The sequence below is a fragment of the Trichogramma pretiosum genome, unplaced genomic scaffold, assembly GCF_000599845.2.
Source record: "Trichogramma pretiosum strain Unisexual culture from Peru unplaced genomic scaffold, Tpre_2.0 scaffold50, whole genome shotgun sequence".
In the NCBI taxonomy this organism is placed as follows: domain Eukaryota; kingdom Metazoa; phylum Arthropoda; class Insecta; order Hymenoptera; family Trichogrammatidae; genus Trichogramma; species Trichogramma pretiosum.
Genome location: NW_019640807.1, coordinates 1,199,071 through 1,214,793, shown reverse-complemented (window position 1 = coordinate 1,214,793; position 15,723 = coordinate 1,199,071). Strand labels below are relative to the sequence as shown.

Below are 15,723 nucleotides of genomic sequence, written 5' to 3'. Positions count from 1 at the left end.
GAGACGACTGCATCCCGTCGTAAAATTTATCGTACGAGCGAGCGAGTACGAGTACGAGACAAAGAAGGGATCCCCCTGAGATTTTCTACGCGCGCACTGCGCACACACCAACACATGTTCGTATAATACGAGAGTCCGGTTCGTGGCAGAGTATGTGTGCATTTAATAATATGCAACGAGCGTTATATAGCGCGTGTGTCTGTGTGCGCAACGATAGTCATTGGCAATAACAATTGTTATTTCTTCTTCTGACTCTCTCTCTCACTCGCTCTTTTTCTTTTATATTGCATTTATTCATAGTCTCGCAGCGCGTTGCACACTGGCATGGCTCGCGGCGGCGTCGGCGGCGATTCGTCTTCCTTTTTTCCATGACCTTTATACACGCACACGCGACTTTATATTGCAAGCGCGAGCGAAGCGCGCAGACGACGACCGTGTGCGCGCACCGATCAGCCGAGAGAAAGAGACAGACAGACAGAGATTATTGCTATATTTATGTTTTGCAAAAAAAATTGTTTATAATAATAATAACGATAAAACTTATAAATTGTAATTCGCATCGTCGAAAACGTGACGATATGCCGCGATCGATCGACAAAATATTTTGCCATGGGATCCTCTTGCATTTTGTCATTATTATTGTATATATTTTAATTTCGGGACGCGTGCATTATTGTATCGTAATTATTGTATTAATTTTTTTGTCTTCGTCTCTTTTTTTTCATGCAACGCCGAGAGATAGATTAGTCACGTTTTTATTGTATATAATAATACACGTAGCCAAAGTCACGCGAATCGTTCGTCGCATTAAACTCTCTGCCCGATAACGATTAAGTATACAAAAAAAGAAAAGAAGATGAAGAAATTAATTAATTAAACGTCATCGAACTGATAGATTAGAGGGGGGGCCTATCGACGTTAAAGAGATACAAAAAAAAAAGGAGAAGAAGACGAGAGAAACTCGATAAAGTGTCAAACGAGACGGAGCTGCATATGGATATACATTAATACACACACATTTACTCCAGCAAGAATGTCGAAGAAAATATATTTTAAACTTTTTTCCAATCGATGTATATTAAATAATTAAATCGAGCGAGTCTCTCTATCTCGCTCGCTCGGTCTTTCCCTACAAGCACCACCACCACCACCACCACCAGCGCCTGATCGTTCACGCACCGCAGCTCCTTCGCTCTGCATATAATGCATCGAGAGAAACGAATTATTATCCTTAAAAGCATAAAACCTGAATTCTCTCTCGCGAGCGGTGGTAATACTGGTTTTTCATACATATACGCTTGTCCAATAGGCGGCTGACGAGCTGCAGCTGTTACTTGCCTTTGAATATATATAGAAATATGTATGTATGTGTGTGTGCGTACAACGAAAAGATTTTCTCAACTTTTTAACGCACACACACACACACACATACACACACTCATACCCGTATTAATGCAAGTATATCGCGGGCCGCGCGCGCAAGCGAGGTAGTCTCTCGCGCCTCGCGCGCCAATTAAAACGTCTCTCGCGGCTGGATAAATGAGAAATCGCTCGACCGCGAGCTCGTCCGCGCACAAAATATTAACTACCGCGGGATGTGTATCGTACGTTACGTCGTACTTTGTTGAAAAAAAAAAAATAAATAAATAAATAAATAAAAAATTGGAAAAAAGTAAACGTATGATCGATGTTTATGACTTTTACGGTCCTCTGTATACGCGTCGTTATAACCGCGTGTGCGTTTGCGCCGTAACTTTCACGGGTCTGTGCGTTGTGCATATCGCGAGTGTATTACCCGCTTGAAGTGACTTTGAATTTTTGAATTAAATATTCATAAAGCGTCGACTTGTTTCTTCTCGCTGCCGTTGCCCCTGTCAACTTTTTTTCGTTTTGAAAATAATTTTATTTAACGGAAGCCACTCGAACGTGTCATAGTATCGATAAATTATAAATTGCGCTCCAAATGAACCAAATAATTGATCGTCACCGATGTATTTACCTCCTTGAATTCATCATAATTATAAAATTTTACTTCCTATAAATTAACGGAAACTTTTTTCTTTTACGAGTTTACGATACTCCATCTATTAGTGAATTCAAAAAGCTTTCATTATGAGAAATCTTGCAACAATATAAACCCATTCCGAAATATTACCAGAAACGCAGATATACAAAAAGAACTGGTATCAACAGTAATATTTAGCATTCACGTAGCAGGTGAACCCTATAAATTCGACTCCGTGACTCTTTTTTCGGACAACATACCAATTTTCACTAGCGAATGTGATAACAACTAACGCAGTGTTTTTCTCTATGTAATATTACCATATTGCATCAACTGCGATACAACTTGAGATATGTGTATGAAAAAAAAAAAAAAATGATTGACCCTGCCAAAAAAAATTCAAAAAGGTACCTCGAACTTCGTTATCGAAAACGCACGCTCCCCGCCGCGATCGGTCGAGAAACTAAGAGGGTCAAAGTTAAAGTTTCTATAAATGTAACGCGAGTCTATATTTAGAATCGTTCGCGAATGTCTCGTCTATTGCTCTCGTTTACAATTACGACGAGTACCGTGCGGACATGCAGTTGGGTCGCGATACGACGCGATACGACCCATATATGATATACGAATACAGAATTTCGAAGATGGAGGAGGAGGAGGATCGTCGTCTGCGAGTTTAAAAAACTGCGCACGAGGAAAAGAATCTTCACCCGACGATAAGTAGGTTGTGTAAACAATAAAGCGTACACACACCTAAATGCACATGTTATACGTGTAAATGTGTGTGTGTGTGTATACAGATATTGGTCACTCGTACACCTTCGCGCGCGGCGGCGAGTTAAACCTTTTCTTTTTTTTTTTTTTTTTTTAACAGAGAGACCGATTTCGTTGTCGTCGTTTGTCGTTCGAGCTCGCGTGAGGTCATGCATGTGAAAATAGTCGGCTCTCGGCAGCTCTGAAATTTTTTCCTCCTTCGTCAATACACAATAAAGTGCAATATATATATATATATACGCTATATGTATTTTGTATATATCATCATCTTTCGCGCGATACGTGGTATTATCCTCTCTCGAAAAGTGAATAACTCGACTCGACTCGATTTTAATCGGTATCGGGTGAGTGGTCGATAATCGATGAAATGGCTATAATACACACACACACACACACAGTGTGCAATTACGAATCCCACCGCGCACACTTACGCACACCCACTCGTGACATATATATATGAAGCAACGTGCGAAGGCACAAAAAAATCGAAGAAAATTATTACTCGATAACGATCGGCGTGTTCCGGGAGCCGTTATTGTTACTACGCGCCTATGATATTAAAGGTATTGCGATAAGGCACGATAGGTCGAAGAAATGAGGAGTATCAATCGAATAGCGTTCTTCTCGTACGGTATAGTGAAAAAATATGAAAATCCTTATCTGAAGCATGAGCATAAATGAAAACCTTGACTTTTTCGAGAAGCAGGCTCGTTACCCCAGGTAGAAATGCTCAACATTTTCTCATTTTTGACTCAAAAGTTTCTTGGGCTAGAAAGAGTCATTAAAACTGAACATATATACTAACCAAAAGTGTAATATTTTACATATTTTCTGGCTGCATTTTTTGTTTCAATGTTATTTTGAAACTATATCTTGAGTTATATAAAATAATTTTTACTTTCCCACTTGCATATTTACAGAACAAGGTACTCGCCATCTAGCGGTGAAGGCTGAAATTACGAATCGATATAATCGTATTTAAAGCAATTGAAAACTGGTCTAAATTTTTTGAAGCAGTTAAATTGTCATTTTCTGGTGGTTGAAAATGTTCATATACTTAAAAAACTTTAAAATGTTCATTTTTTTGTCATTAGGCCATGAAAATTTCTACCAAGGTCGGGGAAATTGTGAAGCGATAAAATTTATTCGAGGGGGTGCATTCGAGGGGGCAAAATTTCTATGAATATTTTTCATTCTAACACCTACTCAACAATGAAGTGAAAAAAAAACGAACATCATTGATCGAAAGCAAAAGTTATTATACATACGCACCTCGCGTTGCGGAGAACGAGAGAGACAGAGAGAGAAGTGAGTCAACCTCTCGGAGCCGAATGACAACCGCGGGCAAAAGAAGAGTTTATTATAACCGTATGTATGTATGCGCCAGCGTGTATGTGTGTGTGCGTCGCAAAGTTGACTTTGGTCGCCGGTAGTAGTGGATCGCGGTTATCTTTATCATGAATTAAGAAAAAAAAGAAGACCGAGCGAGTGAAAGAGAGAGAGAGAGAGAGAGAAAGAACCCAGTGCTAAGTCGAGCCCGCGATATTTCGTTGCGTGAGTGTCGCCTTTGTCTTGGCGACTTCGTTTTTTTCTCTTCCTCGTATACACCTCTCTCCGGCCGCAGCGGACCCCGATCGGTGTAAAAGTCGCGAATGCAAATTACATTTTTACGCATGTCGATCGGCGTCGGCGCTGCTGCGACTTTACTACTCTGCGAACTCTTTCTCTCTCTCTCTGCGGCAGACTGCGGCGCGCGCAGACGAGACGAGACGAGATGAACGCAGCAGCAGCAGCAGCAGCAAAACACAACTAATAGTTGTAGCTATTTTTAAAACTACATCGAGATCAGCTGGCAAACTGTAATGTATATGTGTGACCGTGTGTATACGAGAGACGACGATTTGACAAAAAAATTAGCGACCGACCGATAAAAGTTTCATGAATAAGCATAAGCACGGACGAGAATGAGAGAGAGACACGAGCTTTTTTTCATCTTCTTCTTGTTACAAACAAAAAAAAAATAAAGAAAGAAGAAAAAACGAATAAGTTAGAAGACGGCTACTTCCTCCAAGTTTCGAATTGCGAAAAAATAACACATTCCGTTTTCTCACATATTTGTAAAAAAATATTTCTCCTGTCCACGCGCGTCACCTCTCTATCTCTCTCTCTCAAGCGCTCGGACGTACAATACGGCAAAGCTCCGGCCACGAGGCAAGCTTTAAAAGCTCGCGTCGGGTGATTAATGATATCGCGTAGCCCGCGAGCGCCGCGCGGTTTACGTATAGGTATAAGCTCGACTCCTGCGCTCGCGTTTACACATTGCGACGCTGACTCTGACTGACTGAAAAGTATTAGAGCTTGGATCTAGCTGCTTCGGGGCTGCGGGATGAGCTTTTTCATATACGTTCCGAGCGAAAAACCACGACGACGATCGATCAATCTAAATCCTTTTGAAATTTCGTTTATATAAACGAGCAGCTGCAGCGTCGAGTCTTCGGATGCACTCGCGCAAAATGAGCTTTTCTTTTCGCGTTGGTCGCGGTTAACGCGCCGCGCTTACGATCTAACGCTGTATACTGCGAGCATCGCAAGCTCTAGAAGAATTTGGAAATTTCGATGCAGCAGCAGTGGCGGCGGTGGTGGCGACGTCGTTGCAGGGCCGATGAAAATTACATAACGCCGCACACACACTTACACACACTGAAAGCTCGAACGAAGGAAGGAGTGAGAGCAAGAGATAGAGAGAGAAGAGAGCCGACGGCGCAGTGTGGCAACGTCAGCATCCCTCGGGGGAACGTTTCACGGCGCGTCCTGTCTGACATGAAGTATTCACGCTCGGTTCTCTTCCTCTTTTCCCTGTCTGTCCGCTCTGTCTCTCTCTCTCCGGCTCCATGCTAAATATTAACGCCTCTATATATACCGTTTATAAGTATGTGTGCGTGTAGACGCATCCATATACACGAGAGTCCCTTTGCACAGACTGCTGTGCGCAAATTTGAAAAAAAAAAGAAAAGAGATACCCGGCGAGCTTTTTTTTTTACCGCGTGCAGTTACGACTCGCTCTCACCTCTCCCTTGCGCGCGCGCAGCGTGTCTCGTATTTGTGTGTGACGGAAGGCCTATACGCGTATGTGCGCGCAGAGACAGCAGACTGAAACAGACAAGACTGCAAGAGAGAGATGGAGCTAGGGGAAAAAAATGCAGTTTCGCGTTAAAAAGGACGAATATACGCCTACGTCCGCAGTGCTGTCGATGTTGCTGCTACGTATATATAGGTAGAACTCGATCTGCTGGAAAATACACACCCACCCGGGTTTCCAGATTAGACTTACAAAAAAATATTTTTCAATGAATCGTAGTACGTCGTATTTCACCGTCGGTTTAACTTTTTCGCTCTATCTGCATATGAACAAAAAAAAAGAAAGAATAAAAAGCTCTCGGTCGAGCTTCGAATTTTGCTGCACACAGACGACAGATTGTATCGACCTCCTCCTCGCGCCGTCGCGCCGTAAGTGTAGGAGCAGCCAATATTATATACCTCGGCGCCGTATTTAAAAGTGCACCCATCATCGCAGCCTACAGCGGAGCGGAGTGTGTAGATAGTAGCGTATTTAAATGCAGCAGCAGCAGCAGTCGACGCGACACGAGGGATGTCCCTTTGTTAATAAAAGAGCCCCAAAGCGACAAAAAGAGAGAGCTACATGGCCGTGTATATGTATGTGTATCCCTAATGTTGCCGCACAAAGAGAAAAGATGAGAGGAACGACGACGACGCGACGAGCAGCCGGACAGACATTTTTGTGGCAGAATATAAGCGTCAGTTCGTGCGTCTATAATGCTCGTGACAAGGATATATCGATCCGTCGACGCGTGAAATGCCAATACTTAGCCTGAAATTTTGCAGTTCTTACGGTGTTTTTGACGATACATATAAAATCAAACGCAATGGCCCGAAATCATGCTTCGCGATTACAAAATTCACGGGCACTCATTGAAGAAGGAGGAGGAGTAAAAGAAGTTGCAACATCAACAATGACCTGATGACCAAATGATAACAATATGGAGAGCATTTTAAAAGAGCCAACAAGCCAGTTAAATAGTTTTCAAATTTAGACCAGTTTTCAGGCACTTGCAATACGTTAATAACAGTTCAAGTCTTTACCGATAGATGGCGAATACCTATATTTCTGTAAATCTGCAAGTGGCAAAGTCAAAATTATTGTATAAATCACGTAAGAAGAACACAACCGAAGCGATGTTTAACTTAGACTATCCAATTCGATGGCCCTTTAACGTTGAAGAACCTTTTTTATAGCCAAAAACTAGCCATAAAATGTTGAACACACTTCTATACCAGGGCGAAAGAAAGAGACAGAGACGCGCCGTACAATACGACGAATCGCGCAGCACAAGAAAAGAAAAAAAGGGAGGGAAGATGAAGAAGCAGAATAAAAAATCACCTCGATTCGCGATATTTACGGTTGTTTATCAATAAGCTCGAGGTCGGTACACGTAGTTGCTGCTGCTGCTGCTGCTGCGATATCGATACTGCGCGCGCGTTTCGCTTTGGCGGCACATAACATACTTAATAACGTTGAACGTTCTCTAATTGACGTATCTAGCGGTGCGTGTGTTGTACATATATGCATTAATTCGTTCGTTATTTTTTTCTTCTGTAAAAATCCAATGAAAATCTTCGAAGTTCGAGCGCTCGCGGGGGGAGGGGCTGCTGCAGAGATCAACGCTGCCACAGAGCTTTACGCTATATAACGCAAGTAGCAAAGAAAAACCTTGAACGCTTCGCGTTATTATTATGTTGTAATTCTTGTATACGAAGACGAGCAAGAAAAAGAAGAGGAGGAGGAAAAGAAAAATCTTTAACGGAAGTGAAAAACGATCTATCGTATTTTGCGAAAGAAAGAAAAATAAATAAAACGAAGCGGCACGCGCGTCGTTCGGTATTTAGTCTCCGCCTGTCCGATTTCGAGTCTAATACGCCGTGTTAATGAACTCGTAGATCCACCAAACTGTTTATGCATAACAGAGAGCCGAGGCTGACGAAAGGAGCTTTAACGCGCGATCGTCGCTCGCATACATGTATGTATTTACGCACACGTATATAAATGTGGGTCATTGACTCGAATTCTCTATCCTATATACCCGAATTCATCGAATTAAAATTGCTGATTAATTGTCTTTTTTTTGTTGTTGTTTCTCTCTCTCTCTCTGCGTAACATATATCTTTCGATTCTCGCGCTAGCCGGTCGCGCGCTCAAATATATACACGAGCATTAAATCTCTAATCGAAATTAATCACCCGTCCTTGCAAGTCGAGCCGAGTAAAATATAAAGCTCGCGCGCAGAGACGTGTATATATACAGGGAGGGCAATTAAATCGCGAGTCTCGACTCGAACGAGAGCGAGAGAGATCTGAAAATTTAGTCGTTACAGTATATATACTGCGACATGGTTTATAAAACTCGTTGCTGCCTCTCTCTCCGCACGCTGTTCGCGAAATATTATCATAATGACGAATGCAAAAAAAAAAAAAATTATCAAAGCAGATGGAAAAATTAGCGCGTGTATCTGTGCACGAGACCACACGACTTTCCGAGATTTAAAAATAGAACTCGCGTATACATACATGCACACGGCATTCTTTCCATCTTGTATTCCTCGAGATTTTTGCGTATAATTGGCGCGCACGGCTGAAATAAAAGAAAAAAAAAAGAAGATCGAGGCTATTTAAACCACACTCACACAGCTGCTGCTGCTGCTGCAGTATCGAGACCGAGCGCGCGGCAAAAGAAAAATAATAATATCGTGTACACGTTATGGCTTGTGTGTGTGTGTTTGTGTCATTATTATATTATATGCGCACAGACGCGCAAACAATGAGTGCCGCAACGGCAACTACTACTACGGCGCGCGGTTTATTAACGGTGGCGGTGGTGGTGCGCCGCCGATGCCCGCGATAATATAAGACCGCAAAGGGAGCGAAAAATTTTTGTACTCGCGGCACTAATAAGGTGGCTTATATTAATATATGTGTGTGCGGCTGTGTGTCCAAGTTATATAGTCTCTCGCGTCGTAGCGCAGCAGCAGCAGCAGCAGTAGTTTCAATTTTCCTTTACTTATAAAACCCGCGACGACGCCGAGTATATGCATATATACGTAGTGGCCTTGAAACGATCCGACATCGGTGCATATAACGTAGAAAGAGAGAGAGAGAGAAGAATAATCCCAGAGACTTGTCAGACTCTGCCTCAGTATTATTATACATATATCTAGAGTTGTGCTTTGGCGTCGCAGGTTAATGTGTGCGCGACCGAGTTTACAACCTGCGCGCCGTGTACTATCAGTGCACTGTGTGTGTCTCTCGCTGTCTGTCTCTCTCTCTCTCTCTCTCTTTCTCTCCGTCTGTATATTATTCGCATTGTGTCATTAGAATTGAAAATTTTTGCCTCGCAGACTTTTGCTTGCGCAGCGGCGGTGGCGTCGTACATATAGTGGCTCGCGTCAGCTTATTTTAATTTTTTTTTCTCTCTCTTTCCTTCTTACATATACGCGCTTATATATAATATAATAATATATTACGTTACGAAGAGACAAGTAAATAATAAAAAAAAAAAAAAAGGAGAAGAAAAAAATTACGCAGTCGTGTACATAATCGTGCTCGTACACACGAACATTTGGGTTTCGATAATAACGCTGATTTTTCTGCTTTGTCTACGGTAGTATGCGCATTATGCGCGCGGAATTGCACTAATCCAGCAACGTGTCGAGGACGATTTTTTTTTTGTTGCGTTTGCTTCTAATTGTCAGCAGTCTCGTATATAGCATGTATATAAATGTAGCGCCGGTCGGTCGTACACACACACATAAAAATCGTGTTATTGTTTTTCAAGCTCTCCTTATATCTCTGCGACTCACCGCACTGCACGTGCGTCGATCTTCTTTTTCCCTCGCCTCCTCCTCCCCGTGCAGTGGTATATGCATGCAGTCATCTGTGGGAATTAGATTGCGCTCGCGCGGTTGTTGTTCGCGCGCGAGAAATACTATATAACATTTTAGGTATACATTTTGCGCAATCCGTGCTCGGCTCTACAGAGATTGACTGAATTGTTTTCTGGGTTTACAAAAAAAAAAAGAAATAAACTAAAATTAATGAATAATAAATAAGCGAGAGACAGAGAGAGAGATTTCTTTTGCTCGTGGATCTTCGCGAAGCTTTGGTCGCTTGCCAGATCGAATTGACCACACAGCCTAAAGACAGAGAGAGGTAGAGCTTTTTTTTTTGCCTACGGCCTTATGTATATCTTATTATATGTATAGAGATATATCGGCAAGTTGGCGCTGTCGACAGAGAGAGAGACGGAGAAAGATAAAAAATTTTTTCGCTACGACACACAGCTCTCGCGAATACATCTATATGGGCTATTCCACAACAGTTGTTGCAGGCCCAAAAAATGAAGTTGAAAATAACCATTTACTTTTCAAGAACACAATGAAAAATGAAAATCCTGAAGAGCACAGCCCTCTATGACCAACCCTCATGGATCTACATGGACTCAAAGTTGGATTTTTATGTTTTGAGGATATTCTGCTTGTTACTCTGCTTTTTTGGGGTGAATATGAAAAAAATTTCAAACCATGTTTTTTCATGTAAAATTTGATGTAGAATTCAAATCTGTACTCAGATGAGACATTAATAACCTCAAAACCCCTTGAAATAGAAAGTATGGTGTAATAGGACATAAATGTCAAAAAAAAAAATATGTTCGTATACCTCAAATCAGCCCATATTGTAATATGTTCATCGATACACCAAAATACAACTTCTGATAAAGTTTGGTAACTGAGTCTCTAATAGAGACAATTTGGTAGCTAGCGAAGAGGCAAAAAACATGGAAAATGAGGAAAAAACCATGTTTTTTGGGCTTTCAAAAGCTTCAAAATGATCTGTAATGGAGACTCAGTTACCAAACTTTATCAGAAGTTGTATTTTGGTGTATCGATGAACATATTACAATATGGGTTGATTTGAGGTATACGAACATGTTTTTTTTTTGACATTTATGTCCTATTACACCATACTTTCTATTTCAAGGGGTTTTGAGCTTATGAATGTCTCATTTGAGTACAGATTTGAATTCTACATCAAATTTTACATGAAAAAACATGGTTTAAAAATTTTTTCTTATGTCCCCCCAGAAAAGCAGAGTAAGAAGCAGAATATCCTCATACCATGAAAATCCAACTTTGAGCCCCTGTAGATCCATAAGGGTTGGACCTAGGGGGCTGTGCCCTTCAGGATTTTCATTTTTCATTGTGTTCTTGAAGAGTAAATGGTTACTTTCAACTTCATTTTTTGGGCCTGCAACACCTGTTGTGGAATAGCCCATATATTTATCGAGCATAAAGAAATAACGTGGCGCTCTCGGTGTGCGCGCGTGCATATATATATATAACACATATATACACACGCGGCTCGATTTCAGGTCAACGTACTCGTCGAAGCGCGCAGCAGCGGCGGCGGCGCACGATATATATATATATCGAGAGAGCTGCAGAGGCGACGAGACTCGCGGAGACTATATAATATATCGCATAATATATATAAGACGACGACTACGTGATTTCGCGAATAAACGATAAAATTCACTTTGAGCGAGATTCGGCGGTGGTGGTGATGGTGCGAGAGGGCAGATCACTTTGTTTCAATTATCTGCGGGATCGCCTCGCGCGTACACCATTGATTAGTTTCTCCTCTTGCTGTGCTGAGCAGTCGAGCTCGGGCGAAGCCCCCCCCTGATCCCCTTTCGATCTGTGCTTTATTTTCTCGATTAATCCCTTTGTACTGATAGGCGTTCGCTTCGCCCCGCAGCTGGAAATTATGTTTAGAATTAACAGAATAAGCATAATATTTTCCATGCTCTAGTTATACACTTATTTTTACTTTGCCACTTGCGAGTTTACATAAAAATAAAACTCGACATCTAGTGGTCAACACTTGAACTTGGGTGATGATAATTAATTTACAAGTCTTGAATTTTGAATGGTCTCAAGCTCGCGTCAAAAATCCAAGCGTTGGAAAATTCATTATACAATGGTATACTTTGATACTCGAGTGTAAACAAAACAATTTCAATGTATCCGATTCGATTTTGAATTAGCTAAATAAAATTCATACGTGAACTGACAATGTATATAACGGTTTTCACTAGAAGAATCAAGACCACCCGATGTTTCTTTGGATGAAACACAATCTATCTGTCTACATTAGACTGCTTTCAAAAGTATGAACTAATATTAAGGTTCTACGAATTACTTTTGTAAAAATATCTGCTTAAGAGATCACGTATACCTTGGATAAACCAATACAGTAAAAAATTAATTGATAAGAAATACTAATATCTTGCCAAAAAAATAAGTCTAAGGTACCATCTTCGTAGACAACTGACCCAATTTTAATTATGATAAATCATTTTCTGATTTAGCCCTTACTCAAAGCTGCACCTGCCATTGCTCATGTACACGAATCTAATTACGGTTTTCGGTTTTTTTACTAACGTTACGTCTTTCTGTGCAAGCACGCGTGCTAAGTATGAATGAAAATGTAAAACTTGGTTATTCATTTTCCTTTTTATTTTTCGATCGATCGGCACGCGAATCGGTTGGATCGGTCAGGCGCGCAGTACCTATATCGAGACGTCGCGGTTAGTCACGATACAAAATTAATTTGTCACAACACAATCAGTGGTGAATTAGAGAAAGGGCCACCCCACGCAAATCATTATTTGCCGCTCAGTTAAGGCAGTTGATTTTTGAAAACTCGGAAAATTGAAATCAAACCGTAATTAAAATAAGAATTTGTAAAGTACTACGAAAAGCAATGTATCAATTAGGAGACTTCTAATAATTTTCAAGAATGTAAAAAACACTTAATGGTTTCGGTTAAATAAAAAAATGGTTTCCACGTTGATTTTTTTCAATAAAAAATTATTGTTAGTACCAATCACGTAATTTTTAATCTTTCTCTCGTCCCATCTGAGGCTCAAACAAGATAAGATTGTAAAGATAGTTCATAGTAAGAGGTTCAAATGAGATACAATCATACTATTTTCATTTCAATTTTAGAAGAAAAGTCTACTTCAACATCCATATAAGTATCTAATCATATTTACAATTGGCAAAAAAATGAACGCATTTAGTTATTTCGCTTATTTCAAGCATATTATCTTAAAAAAATGACCTTAAATTAGATGCAAATATTATCGAATATGATCAGAAAAAAGCGTATTCAGCATATACGCTAGCTTACAAGATTTCGAAAATGTCCGATAGGTATTCTCTGAGAATTTTTCAGTCAGACTGTTTTTCGGTGTCAACTTAATATCGTTAGAGATACACAAAATTTTAATGATCTTCATGTATTGTCTTCTGGTGCCTGGTCAAATTCATTTTTTATCCGAATTTCTTCTTTTCATTTTCGTATGCCCTTACCGACCTTCATGAACTGTTTTTTGGTGCTCAAGCAAATGATACTTATGTTCAAATTTTTACTCGCAAATGTCACATGTATAATCTTTCTAACCTTCATGGACTGTCCTTTAGTGGCTGAGCAAGCACGGTTTATGTCCACATTTTTTCTCGCACTTGTCACAAGCCTAATCTTTCCGACCCTCATGAATGATCTTCACGTGTACAAACAAACCTTTTTTTTCTGTAAATTTCTTCACGCACCTGTCACATGCGAAATACTTCCGACCTTCGTGTACTGTCCTTTGATGCCTCAACAAATCTGATGTACGTCCAAATTTTTTCTCACATTCGTCGCATGCGTAATCTTTGCGGCCTTCGTGCACTGTCTTTTGGTGGCGGAGTAAATCATTTGTACGTCCAAATTTGTTCTCGCACTTATCACAAGCATAATCTTTTCGAACTTCGTGTATTATCTTTTTGTGCCCAAACAAATCGGCTTTTCGTCCAAATTTCTTCTCACATTTGTCACATGCAAAATCTTTGCGACTTTCGTGTACTATTTTGTTATGCTCCAGCAAATGATGTTCACGTCCAAATTTTTTTTTCACACTTGTCGCATGCGAAATCTTTCCTACCTTCGTGGACTGTCTTTTGATGGAAAAGTAAATGTTGTTTATGTCTAAACTTCTTCTCGCAATCGTTGCATGCGAAATCTTTTCGTCCTTCATGGACTATACTTAAGTGCCGAAACAAATGTGATTTTTGTCCAAATTTTTTTTCACACTTGTCGCATGCGAAATCTTTGCGACCTTCATGAACTGTCCTTTGGTGGACAAGCAAATGCCGTTTACATCCAAATTTCTTCTCACACCTGTCGCATGCGTAATCTCTCTGACCATCGTGGATAATTTTTTGGTGCTTTACCAGATTCGATTTTTGTCCAAATTTTTTCTCACATTCGTCGCATGCGTAATCTTTGCGACCTTCGTGGACTGTTTTTTGGTGGACAAGCAAATGCGGTTTTTGTCCAAATTTCTTCCCACATTTGTCGCATGCGTAATTTTTCCGACCTTCATGGATTGTTCTTTTGTGAAAAAGCAAAGATGACTTATGTGTAAATTTCTTCTCGCATTCGTCGCATGCGTAATCTTTGCAGCGCTTGTGTACTGTTTTTTGGTGGGAGAGCATGGAAGATATTTGTCCAAATTTTTCCTCGCATTTATTGCACGCGTAATCTTTTCGACCTTCGTGTACTGTCTTTTGGTGGTAGAGCAAATTATTTTTTTGTGAAAATTTATTTTCACACTTGTCGCATGCATAATCCTTGCGACCCTCGTGGACTGTTTTTTGGTGGACAAGCAAATGCGGTTTTTGTTCAAATTTCTTCCCACATTTGTCGCATGCGTAATTTTTACGACCTTCATGGACTATTCTCAGGTGCCTCATCAATAGCATTTTTCGTCCAAATTTTTTCTCACATTCGTCGCACGCAAAATCTTTGCGACCATCGTGGACAGTCTTCATATGCAAGAGCAAACTATGTGTAGTATTAAATCGTTTCAAACATATTTCACATAAATAATCTTTGAAAACTTCGTGGAATACTTTTCTGTGCTGGAGTAAATTTGATTCATTTTCAAACGTTTTTTCGCAATCGTCGCATGAGTAATTTTTTCGATTTTCATGGATCATTTCTCGGTGCGTATTCAAAACGCCTTGAGTCACAAATGTCTTGTCACACTTGTCGCATGCGTAATATTTTCGACTCTCGTGTACTAGCTTTTGGTGGTAGAGCAAACTCGCTTTATGTGAAAATTTCTTCTCGCACTTATCACATGCGTGATCTTGGCGACCTTCGTGGACTGTTTTTATGTGCAAGAGCAAACTATGTTTATTTCCAAATTCCTTTGCGCACATTGTACATAAGTAATTCTTCAATATTTCGTGTAACCATTTTTTGTGATTCATTAAATTTGATTCTTTTTCAAACGTATCCTCGCATTTGTTGTTCGTGAAACCCTCGCGATTTCTATGTACTAATTTTTGGTGCATAAATAAACACGATTGACTCACAAATTTCTTCTCGCATCTGTCGCATGGGTAATCTGTTCGTTCATAGTGAATTGTGTATCGGTGTATCATCATACTTAATTTAAGTGTAAATACCTCCTGACAAACATCACAAACATGTTTTTTGTTGTCTGAGACCACTTCCAAGGATTTCTCCTCACTTATATCCATTTTGGTGCCTAAATTGAACGATGGATTTTTCTATTTAGTGCCACGAAAATTAAACGAGTAAAATTAATCTTTTGGTATTATGACTTGCTTCATAGGGAACGACAACATTCAAACTAATCAATTTTCACTATATAAACATGATCAGAGTTTGAGGGACGATATCAAATCATATTTTGTTTACAATCAAGTTGTCGATCGATATGTTTATTCATTCTCCTT

The 15,723-nt window shown here is 40.2% G+C and overlaps 1 protein-coding gene across 1 annotated transcript in view; it reads left to right on the top strand.

The window, feature by feature from the left end:
• LOC106649449 (ABC transporter G family member 14) overlaps window positions 1-15,723 on the top strand; it is a 109,729-nt gene that overhangs the window by 521 nt on the left and 93,485 nt on the right. The gene's annotated exons all lie outside the window — the stretch shown is intronic.